This window comes from Meriones unguiculatus, chromosome 4, assembly GCF_030254825.1.
Source record: "Meriones unguiculatus strain TT.TT164.6M chromosome 4, Bangor_MerUng_6.1, whole genome shotgun sequence".
Taxonomy (NCBI): Eukaryota; Metazoa; Chordata; class Mammalia; order Rodentia; family Muridae; genus Meriones; species Meriones unguiculatus.
Genome location: NC_083352.1, coordinates 30799952 through 30812393, shown reverse-complemented (window position 1 = coordinate 30812393; position 12442 = coordinate 30799952). Strand labels below are relative to the sequence as shown.

Sequence of the window (12442 nt, the reverse complement as noted above, 5' to 3'; positions counted from 1 at the left end):
AAGTGTGGGACGCCTCAAGCATACATTCTTGATCACTCGTATTGTGGATGTGTGTTGGCAGTGGCATGTTAGCCTCATCTCTGATTGACGGGACTTTCAATAAATCACAATTACACAGAAAAGTGTTAAAAACTCACGTATTTTAAAATTATGTTAACATGCATTTAAACGATCTAATAGGTCAAAGAACATGTCCTATAAGATTAATACACTAAGCATCTACAACCTATGACCTTGAACAGGTTGGAGGTTCCCAACACAGGTATGAAAATAGAATCCGAAGATAAAAAGAATGAGTTTTGAAAGTTTGGTTGGGTTCAGTTGTTAAATAATATGAAGAAATGGTATTAAGGCACATGTTTATGTGAAGAAAGTAAAAAAAAAAAAAGGCAGACACTTGAAGGCATGCAGGTTAACAGTATAGAATACAAATAATGGTGGTAAGACAAAGCTTTAAAATTACACTGTAACCCATCAGTAAAATTTCATCAACTGACATTTTCACTCAGCAAATATATGATTTCCTTAATCACTGTATCCATATTACATGGATACAGAAATGGCTCATATACAAGTTTCCCTGGATCTAGGATTAATTTTGCTTCATAGGAGAGATAATGCACATATGTAAATAATTTTAAAAAATGAAGTGGTCATAAGCAAAATTATTCATAAAATGTGTTCTGCCAGTAAAGATCTTGGTGAACCACAGGTGGTCACTGGAATACTGTAGTCATTAAGTACAAAGCAATCATTGCCCAGACATAGGAAGGGAAGACATGTTGATAACGGTTTAATTCCCAAGGTGCTTGTGTAACATGGGAAGATATATCTAGTCATAGGAAACTGAGATATCAAGTGAAATCATGTTTTTAAATCTCCCATATTAAAGTGACACATGATGCATTTGCAGTTGAAACGTAGAGTGAACGGAGAAGATTATAAATCACTGTAGTTTTTAAACTTAGCTTCAACACATAGTTCTTGTTAATTAAAGAGTAGAGAATAGTATGAAGACCCATGAGATTAGTGGAATGGCACTTATTTATACAAGAAATACTTTTGAGTACCTGCTGCAGCACTGCTCAGTTTAGCCATAGAAATACTGAAATATGTTAGCAAAAAAGACGAACTTACAACTACAGGAAAGCTGAGAAAGGCATACAGATTTGAGGGAATATGAATAATTGAATTGGAAAGAATTCAAGCGCAGAAATATAGCTATAAAAGACTAGAATTGTAAAGTGTATCCACTTCACATTCCATGTTAAAAGTTTGGAGTATAGGCTCTGGAAAAACCACAGAAATGGTCTGAGCAGAAAGTCCTCATTAAATCAGACAAAACCCTCCTTGTACTTCCACTAGTATATTGGGCTCAAGAGATACATGTCAGGCAATTTTTCTTGTCTACACACTTCCTAGGTAAGAACAATATTCTGTTTTCACACCTTAGCTAGAGTGCACACTTTGTAAACACAGAAAACCTTAGGAAGTCTTAGGGGATAGATGATCTCATACCTGATCAGGAGTCAGGAAAATGATATGGAGAAATTAGTACCTGAGAAAACTATCAGATTTCAAGTTAGGGGGAAAAAGTATCACAATCAGAACAAACTATAGGTGTGAGATCATAAAGAATGAGAAAACTAGAGCCAATTCATGAAAAGGGCATTGAGAGGCAGGCAGGAAGAGAAGTAGTATTGTCATCAAAGAGTTTGAATTTAAAAGTAACTTTGAATTTCCCTGGAAAGCAATGGAGACCCATACCAGCTGGTTGGAGTTGGTCAATTAAAGGAGAGATATAAACAGTTTTAAGATTGGAGCAAAGAGTAAAGTAAGTCTTGCTCAAAATTCATATGCTGGACTCATACATCCTCACTGTGATGGTATTTAGGGGTGACTAGGTCATATGGCTACGCTCTCACAAATGGTATTCATGTTCACATTTGTTGCTTCCTGAAAAGTAAACTAGTTCTTGTGCCTCTTTTTAAAAACACAAATAGTTGGCAGTGCACAACACATAAGACAGCCCTGCTTAGAACCTGATTGTGTTGCTATCCTAACTTAAGAATGGTAAAAACAAACAAACAAACAAAAAAACAAAACAAACATAAAAAACCACAAATGTCTGTTGCCTACAAGCCACCCACAATACAGTGTAAAAGCACTGTAAAAGCAACTCATACTGAGAAAAACAGTACATTCAAACTTTCAAACTATGAAGGTTTGTTCATAAAGCAGTCAATGAAAAGAGCTGAGAAAAATGCTTGACAGATCACGGTGTCATCTGTTTTTATCTATTACAATATTTTTGCATGTTTGATATTTTTTATCATGCTACTTTTATCTTTATCTATAGAAGCTGGTTTCTTTGTAAAAAATTTCCATCTCTTTGCAGATGAATGAAATTCACATAAACTTTAAACTTTGTTTACCGGTTAAGACTAATTCATGGCTGGGGAGATAGTTCAGTACAAAAAAATGATGCCTGCACAAGAATGAGGATCTGAGTTTTAAGCATAGAATCTATGTGGGAAGCTGAGTGAGGTAGGTTTATTTGTTCCTAACTAGAAAGGCAGAGAGACCCAGCCTGAGCCGTGAGTCCCAGGACCTTCTTCTTATCTCAGAAGAAGGTAGACCATGCCTACCAAAGGATACTAGAGATTGGTGTCTGCCTGCCACACTCAAGTCAATATACGTGCACCTGCACACGTAAGAACATGCTCACAGCCCTGCACACACATGCATGTGTGCACACACACACACACACATCGAGAGCGAGAATTCCATTTGTTTATAGATAGATGGTATCATGAAAACTTTACTCTACGTATATGGTTTTTAGCACATTTGGATTTCACATTTGGTTAAAGACACCCTATAATTACATAGAGTTCTTTTTGTTCCTAAAAGTTACCTTCACTTCTGTTGTTTTATGTTTATTTTTAAATTATATTGTTCAGTTGTCTCAGGAAGCAGAAATAGTTGCATGAAAATCATTACATATGTCTACAAATCAGTGTATTATTGCTGTACATTATGTGAAAATGCAAATAAAGTGCTGAGCTTTCGATTCTGTTCTGTTGATCAATGATCTCTTCTTGCATGCTGACTATCTTTCAATGGATTATAGTTCTTTCAAATATCTAGTAATGAAAATTATTTTATGCTGCTTTTCTTTCATTTTCTCTTCAACATGGTTGAGCATTTCATCTTTCCATGTGATACTTAAAATTATTTGTGCATATATAACAAAATCATTTTAAAGACAGCTGGGATTGCTTAAATTATAGATTAGTTTGGAAAAATAGCATAAGGCTAATCCTTTGTTATGGCAACCACACATATCTTGCTAGTTCTATCTGAGCAGGTTCGTGCAATTCAATGATATCCATGCCAGGCCTATCAACAGCTATGAGAAACATGGTTTTCTCTTTCATTTTTGATTTTCATTACTAGTTGTTAGTGCTTGGTGGTATGGATAAAATTACTGGTATTTATATATTAAATATTATAATGTTTCCTATTAATCATGTTGGGCTTAAATGAGTGGTTCTGCATGGGTCACTGAAATCACTGAGCTTCTATCAACCAGAAAGCCCTTCTTCAGGGAGGCAACAAACCAGACTCTCTTTAATTTCAAAGGGCTTTGGTGTATCCTTTTTGTCTGTATTTAAATGAATGTGACCTAGATATGCAAATGTACCTCAGAAAAAGACAAAGGTTTTGTCTTCTCTTGTACTAGATTCCATTTTTAATTTTGATTTAGATTCCATTTTGAAAATTTTATAGATGAGTACTGCATTAACATATCCTTTCTCTCCTTCCTATGTCCCTCCTACTCCTTCTCAAAATCATTTCTTCTTATCCTTTAAATTTTAACTGTTTCTTATATGCAAATTATCATATATAAAACCTGCTGAGATCATTTAATGTTGCTCATGTATGTTTAGGGCTGGTGTCATGACACTGGCTAAACTATCAGAGCTCATCCTTGAAGAACACCATTTCTCCTCTTCGCAGCATTAACTAACTGCCTATAGTTCTTCTTCTAGAAGAAAATCCTGTGAGAATGCCTCCATCCATGTTGAATGTCAACTGGTGTGGATTTTCAGATCTTGCTTAGGCAACCACATTACTGAGATTTGGGGGATGCAGTTTTCCTATATAGAAGACACTATCCAATAGTAGATATACTTTCCTGGTTTATGGCTTTATGGTATTTCTGTCCCTTCTTCTGTAGTGTCACTTGATCCTTTCTATGCCCAGTACCATTGAGACAACTTGAACTATTAAGGAAATTAGAGGATCACATGCTTGGCATACTGATTTCAGTGACATTCATTTATATTACTATAACCAGGATATCTGCAATTAATACAGCAAATGATTTTTGCCATAACTGAGCTATTTGTTCCTACTGATATTTGGGGAAAGATTTTATAAGAAATGGCATTGTTCCATCTATAAGCATATTGTGTTATATTTTCTAATATTGAGCTACTCTTGTCTTATTGAATTCAGCTTAGCATTTAATAATGTCATTCTTTTAAATAAAATTATCTACCTCAAGAAGACATTTTAAAGATGTAAGTCAATTGCCCAAGAATTTGGCTCTGTTGTAAAGTATAACTGTCTGAAATTATATTTAATTTGTAGAGTATACATTATTTTTATACTAATACTTTTTTGATGTTGTACTACAAATTGGACATGTTGTCATCAAATTTGATGGTGTACAGGAAAGTTTAACATTAGACTCATCTTTTCAGGAAAACATTTATACATTTCTTTCTAGAACTTCACTATGTCTCTTTGCTTCCATTTTACACCCATATTATTCTTCTCTCTTCCTAGCTTTTCTATTCTTGCTGACTCTCTGCTTGTTTTTACCTTATGAAGGGAAATTGTTATTAGAGGGTTAGACACAATCCAAAGGATAAAATCGAATGTAGAGGCCCAAATCTATGGTCACAGTCACTGAAAAGAGATGTTCGGAGTTTCAGGGGCGGCACCATGCTAAGCAGGTTCACTCCAGTTAGTCACGGGTACTAGAGCTTAATTTGCTAGCACCTAACTACAGCACTTCTTAATTAGAGTTTATTATGCAAAGTCACACCAAAATGTAGACACTAAAGCTATCAACAATTATGATATTGTATAATTCTGTGAAGTGACAGTTGATTCAGGATCCAGCTGGGCTTGCATCTAGGCCTTTCTACTTCTGGGTCTGACTTGTTGTCAACCTAATGAAGAGGACATCAGCCAGTAAACTAGTTTGTTTTCATCTCCTTAACATCTGGGCAGAGGGAAATCCAAAGTACATGGCTTTTCATGATTCCTTTTTGTCTAGGCTGCTAAAGCAAAGCCAGCAACATAGGTAAGAAAGTATGGGCAAGTCCTGGGTTCATGGCTACTATTACAGTCAACCACACAGTAAGCCTTCCAGAGGTCAGGTGTGCATTGGAAGGCTGGAAAAGTTATATATCTTAATATATGACTTAATAGGTGCTGCACACCTTTCAGGGTAGGACTGAGTACTATGCCTTCTGTGAACCACAGTGTGAAAGAGGTGTGGACAGGGAGATTTAGTCCTCAAGTATAGCAGAGAGGAAGCAACCAGTGAAGAAGCAGTGGCCCATATTCTCACAGAAAATAATGAGCACTTCTCTAACCTCTGGGAAAATTAGGAGGGTAGAAACTACCTTCTCTTTTTAATTAACTTATCTCCTGCCTGGATTGCTTAAAAGGGCAGGGAAATTAGAAGACTGGAAAGCATCCTCATTTTTTAATTAACTCACCTTTACTCTACAACCATATAAAGGGCAAGTGCTTTTTTCTGGCAGTCTCAGCATATTTGGTAAGGCCTGTATCCTGTAGCCCTGATAAAAAGTTACGTGCGAGGTCAGAAGTGAGGCCACAACAATGCAGGTATGAACCCTCGAGATGGTGTGTGATGTGCTATGTTAGGAATACAGAAAATACGCTGGAGAAAAGGCCCCAGTTGGGACTTGAATGAGAATGTTCCTCATTTGTTTTTCCAATTGTACATCTGGTTCCTTTTGTGAATGAAGGACAAGCTTAAGAGAGAGTTGATATGAAAATTAGTCATTTTGGTTTGCCTGAAGCAGAGACAGCAAGGACTTTTGAGCTAGCAATTCCTCTAGGGAACACTGCTTTAGGCAAATGATGCTCTGGGGCAGAGTGCAGATGATAAATGATGGGGATTTTAATATATTTCTAAGGCTAGTGTTGGAGCTCTGTGCTCAGGGGTTTCACATCCATAAATTCTAGTTACTTACTTGTGAAGAGATCTGGAGAGGTAGCTCAGTAGTAAAGAGCACAAGTTATTCTTCAAGAGTACCTAGGTTTAAGAACCATGCATGGAGATAACTTAGATCCCTTGCTCAGATGTAGCCCATGGCAGCTCAGCTTCCCTAGTAAGAGAAACAGGTGTCTCTGACATGAACTCAGTGGCTGGCTCTTTGATCACCATCCCCTGAGGAGGGAGCAGCCTTACCAGGCCTTAGAGGAAGACAATGCAGCCAATCCTGATAAGACCTGATAGGCTAGGGTCAGATGGAAGGGGAGGAGGACCTCCCTTGTCAGTGGACTTGGGGAGGGGCACGGGAGGAGAGGAGGGAGGAAGGGTGAGATTGGGAAGGGATGAGGAAGCAGACTACAGCTGGGATACAAAGTGAATAAAGTGTAATAATAAAAAAATTAAAAAAAAAGAATTTAAAATATTAAAAAATGAGTACCTGGGTTTGATGGCCAGAAACAATGTGATGGCTCACAATGGTCTAACTTCAATTCCAGAGGATCAGGCACCCTCTTCTGGCATCTGTGTATCAGGAATGAACGTGATAAAAAGATGCAAACAAAACAGCATAAAATACCATACATATAAAATAATAATAAAAATCTGTTTGAGAAGAAAATGATTCATACTGAACACATTCAGACTTGTCTTTCTTCTTGTTTTTCCTAGACAGTGCAGTATAGTGACTACTTATGTATCATTTACATTGTGTTAAGCACTGAAAATAACGTAGAACTGATTTAAAGCATATGGGAATGTGCATGCTCTTATCAGTTTATAGGTGGGTCTTTAGCATCTGCAGATTCAGTATTACCAGGGTGTGGAACTAATTCTTTATGAATACCTTAGGACAACCGAACTTTGATGCATTTTTAGTTTTAACTTATTTATTGAGGAGGGCTTTCATCTTTGCTCTTGAGGAGGTAGCTTAGCATGATATTCTATGCTACTGACCACAGGATAAGACCTCTGGAACTATTTTCCAATCTCCTTAGCTATGGAAACAGTTGGTTCCCAATATAACACATTTTCTCAGATTAAGCTCTAAGAATGAGCCCATGTGTTTGAAGACCAAACGCTTCAGAAGTCCTGAGAAGAGACTAGTGTGTTTCAGAAGCTGCTAATAAGGGAGACAGAAAGTCCTTGCATTGTATAGGTCAGTCTTTCTGTCCAGCTTTTCTTCATCCAGATCTCTTTGGCCCTGCTGTCTGATTTCTAGATAGATAAGACATTAAAATGGCTCCATCTGCTCTAGCAGCACAGACTGTGTTCTTCTCAGAGAAAACTGAATTACCCTGATAAAACAATTGTCATGCCAAGATGCTTCACAAGTTAAAAAGAATATGCATTCCACTTGTAGGGTGAAAATCTGTCATTACTCTTTCTACTTATTTGGTGTTTTTTATTCTTAATGGGGAATGGGGGGTCCTAAGCTTTACAAATCAGAATCTGCAGGACAGCCATGACCATATAGCTCCGTGCCACCTCCCCAAAAGCTGTCACAGAGATGGCCTTTCCTGTTTACTCTTTATTTGTTCTCTCTCTCTCAGTAGGAGTGTAGTCCTTTGTCACACTTGGATATATTTGTGGGAATTTGTTTCTGGGAGAAGTTTCTCTTCTCAATATATTTTTAGCAACTAAGATATATCTGTTAGTGTGCCAAAAGCTCAGATTGCAGCTTCTACACTAAAGTTTCAAAGAATCAGGTGGAAAATTCCCTTAAATACTGAAAGCTAGCTCACTTCATTTGGCATACTGTCAGCAGGTTTTATTATCTGAATAGCTGGCAATTTTTTGTTGTGGAACTTAGACATCATTATGAAGTTTTATATGATTATTTTGAGGTCTTAAAGATAAGTGGCTACCTGCTTTATTTCTTTAGTAGTTTGTACAAGTGAAATTGCCTTTTGTCATATTCTATGTATATGAAGCTCATTTTATTCCACTCAAACCAAATGCACAGTCACTAAAACTGAAATGATGCAACATTTTACATTTTCAACTAAGAGCTGTGTGAACAATTCTGGGATTGTGGCAAAATAAGCTAGGAAATGTTGTAAATTAAATTAGATAAATAATCTGAGGTTGCATTTAGCATGATAAAATTGGGAATAGACACCAGATACCCAGGATTTGACTGCTATTACTGATTCCTAGTGACTTAAGACTCGAGTAAAAGTTTCATGAGCCTCTGTCAGTGTAATATGGAGCTTTCTGTACTTGGGCTTTCCGTTGATAAATTTAGTAACTATTTAATCTTAACCTACTTTTGGTTCATTATATATTTTACTGCCATTACAGATGTGAAACCTCTGGGACTGGTGTCTGTCTGGATTTTCCTCTTTTGTGTTAAGCATCTACGTCAGTAAGTGCACTTGCGGTGCCAGCAGATTTACTCCTCTGGATTCTCAGGCATTTCACTGAAAGGTGAATCACTATTTACCTAGGCTCATTAAACTCAAACACCCTTTTTCTTAGAGTCCTGCCTGCTCAAGGATATCAGAACTCATTCCTCCGCTGTTCATTTGACATTGCTCCACCATCACTGTGTGGTTGCCATGAAGGCAGACACCACTTATGCATTCAAATCCAAGAAGTGCGATAGAACTTCTAAGTGAGAAGACCTAGAACATTGGAGTCACTGAGTTTTATGATTTGAATCTAGAATGTCTTTCAAAGATCCACCCGTCAAAATCCCCCCAAGTAGACCTTTACAGAGGGACTTATGTCACTGGTAGTATGCTCTTTGAGGGAATTGTGACATCTCAGGCTCTTCCTCTTGCTGTCTTGCCTTCTGCTTGGTGTCTAGCAAAGTAAGCAGTTTCCTCAGCCACACATTCATGCCATGATGGGCTGCCTTCACCAGGGGTCCAAAGTAATGAAACCACTCAGTTCAGTCAAGCTCAGACTTTCAAGTCAAAACAAACTTCTGCTGTTTATAAATGGATTGCCTCCAGCATTTTGTTATAATAACAGAAATCTGATAAATTGATGAACTTTAAGATACGTTATTATGATAACAAAATTTTGCCCAGAACTAATACTCTCTAATAAAATCCTGTTCATGTTTTATTGCTTGAACTTGATTTAGATTGCCAGTTCTAGCTGTAAATAGGGCCGTAAAAGTTGAGAACCTTAACTCTATGATTACCCCAACCCTTTCAGAAACTAAAAATTAACCAATGTCTAATATGACAGTGCATTAAAGAGCGTGGAATACAGTACGGTCCTTCATAGTTACATCAGATGCTTCAGGTACAAGTATTTGAAAGAAATCCAGAAAGTCCTACTCCAAAATTTGAGTATTTTGCAGGCCAACTACTTTCCTGAGTATGTCCCCATGAAGTGGTGCCAAGGGGCTCCTTTTGTATTTCCTGAGAGATAGAAATGATTTAAAGTCAACATCCTTCACACTCTGAAGTCCTGTGAAGGTACAATGCAAATGCTGTGTCATTTTGTAGAAGGGACTTGTACCTTTGTATCTGATATTTGCACAGGGTACTAGAAACATTGTCCTGTAGATGCCAAGGGACAACATTATGTGTGCCATATAATGTCGTGTTGTTATATGCATAAAATGAAAAGCAGAATTTTTCCCCTTAAGCTGGATTGTCAGGTTTGGTAGCAAGTACCTTTATCTGTTAAACCACCCTGCTGGCCTTATTTTTTTTTTAATATTTTTAAAATCAACTTGCAAAGATTTCCTTATGAGATTTTCCTATTTATTTTTGTTGATGCCTATCCCTCCCCAGTTCTCTACTCTCTGTTGCTATGCTGTACCCTTCGGCCTCAGTAACCCCCCTTTTATTTAGTTCTACTGTCCTTGCCACTGTTCTCCCTTCAAGGCTCCTATTTTCAGCCTCATAGGACCCTTTCTAGTTTCCTAGCCATCAACCGTGTTTACTTCCATCTGGGTAGACACATTTAATAGTCGGAGGCTTGAAGTACGTGTGAAAGAGATTATATGGCACTTATGTTTTGAGCCAGGGTTGCCTCACTTAATATAACGTTTTCCAAGTTCCATCTATTTTTATGCAAATTTCCTAACTTCAATTTTCTTTATAGAGGAATAAAAGTACATTTCATATGCCTGCAACATTTTTCTACCTACTCATTTGTGGATGGATAGCTAAATGATTATGTTTCTTTGCTACTGGGAGAAAAGGGATGTGTGGGTATCTCTGCAGTAAGATAAAAAAAAAAAAAATTAGGACAAATGCCCAGATGGTTCTGTTATTTGATTTTGAGAGGCCTCCACACTACTTACCATAATAACCACTTCAGTTTTCACCCACCAACACTGGATAAGGAGTTTTCTTTCCACATTCTTGTCAACCTTTGTTATCATTTGTTTCCATTAAAGTGGCCATTCTGACCAGGGTGAGGTAGGCTCTTTGTTTCATATTTTATTTTTTTTATTTATTACAATTTATTCACTTTGGATCCCAGCTGTAGCCCCCTCCCTCATCCCTTCCCAATCCCACCCTCTCTACCTCTTCTCCCACTATGCCCCTCCCCCAGTCCACTGAGAGGGGAGGTTCTCCTCCCCTTCCAGTTGTAAACTGTATTTGTATGTTGGCTAGGGATGTTGGACAGCTTTTTAAATAATTACTGTCCATTTTTCTTCTGTCTCTTCACATTATTGGCCCATTTATTGATTAGCATGAGGTTTTATTGCCACTTAATTATTTCAGTTCTTTAAGTAGTCTACATAACTCCTTGTCTGAAATATAGATGGCAAAGTTTTCCTGCGTTTTCATTATGTAGGCTGTCCATCCTGTTGCTAGTTTCTTTTACTGTTCTTAAACATTTTATTTCATATAAACCCATTTGCTTTTATCTACATCCAGAAATGTTTTCTCTCTGTTTTTGTTTATAAATGTCTGCATTTCTGTTTTTAAAATTAAGTGCTATAGTTCCATTTAAATTAGTTTGGTTCAGGGTGAGAGATCATGTTTCTGCAAAAGGACACCAGTTTTGCCAGCACGTTTGTTGAAAAGGTTTTTTTCCAGTGCATGTTTTTGATCCCTTTGTCAAAGTTAAGTGCCTATGTCTGTGGGATTACTCTGGTCAGCTACTATGTGCCTTTAGTCTGTTTGTCTACTTTTGTGACAGGGTCATGCTGTCTTATCACTGTAGCTATGTGGTGTAGTTTGAGATCAAATGATGTGTTGACTGTGCCTGTGTTCTTTCTGCTTCAAGTTGATTTGACTATCCATGGTCTTTTGTTTATCCACAGGAATTTGAGGATTTTTCTCCAGGTCTGTATAAGTCTTGATGAGAACTGCACTGAAGCTACAGAATGTTTTTTTATTTTTTAAGTGTAGTTATTTTTCACAGTACTAACTCTGTCAACACAGAAGAATGAAATGTCTTCTCATCATCGACTCTCTTAAGTACATTTTTTTTTCTTGTAGAGGTCTTTCAGCTCCCTTTTTTGGCATATTCCTAGATGTTTTATAATGTCTGGGGCTGTTATGAATGAGATACATTTCCTGATTTATCTCTCAACCAATTATTTGTTAGCTTATATTAAGAGCTACTGGTTTTTCCATGTTGATTTTGTAACCTGTAACTCTGCTGAAAGTGTTTAGTAGATTCAGAAGCTTTTAGGGAGAGTCCATAGGATCTTTAAAATACATCTGTGTCGTTTTCAAATAGATTTCAAGCACTATGGTGAAGAAGAATGAAGTAAGTGGCTACCCTTGCTGATTCCATAATTTAGAGAAAATGCTTCAACTTTCTGTTCCACTTAGTATAACACTGCCTATAGCTTTTCTATGTATAATCTTTCTTATTTTACTTTTTATTGCTATGGCAAAACAATGGCCAAAATCAGCTTGGGGAATAAAGAGTTTAGCTCATTTTATAGCTTAAAATTCATTATGAAGTGGTCAGGCAAGCAATCAAAGCAAGAAGATGGAGGCAGCCTTTGAAGCAGAAGCCATGGACTGCTTACTGGCTTGTCTATGTGGCATGTGTAACTTTTTTTTAATAACCCAGGACCAGCTACCCAGAGGCAGCACTGCTCACTGATGTCGGATCCTACCATATGAAACATTAATCAAGAAAATGTTCCACAGATTCATCTACAGGCAAATCTGGTGAACGCATTTTCCA

At 37.2% G+C, this 12442-nt stretch overlaps 1 long non-coding RNA gene across 1 annotated transcript in view; it reads right to left on the bottom strand.

The window, feature by feature from the left end:
* LOC132653490 (uncharacterized) overlaps positions 1-6825 on the bottom strand; it is a 28947-nt gene extending 22122 nt beyond the window's left edge. The window contains exons 1-2 of the long non-coding RNA XR_009591219.1: positions 6762-6825; positions 6303-6364 (exon numbers count right to left, since the gene is read on the bottom strand). This is a non-coding gene — a long non-coding RNA (uncharacterized LOC132653490). The remainder of the gene's footprint in view (positions 1-6302; positions 6365-6761) is intronic.
* Between the last annotated feature and the right edge of the window lie 5617 nt (positions 6826-12442).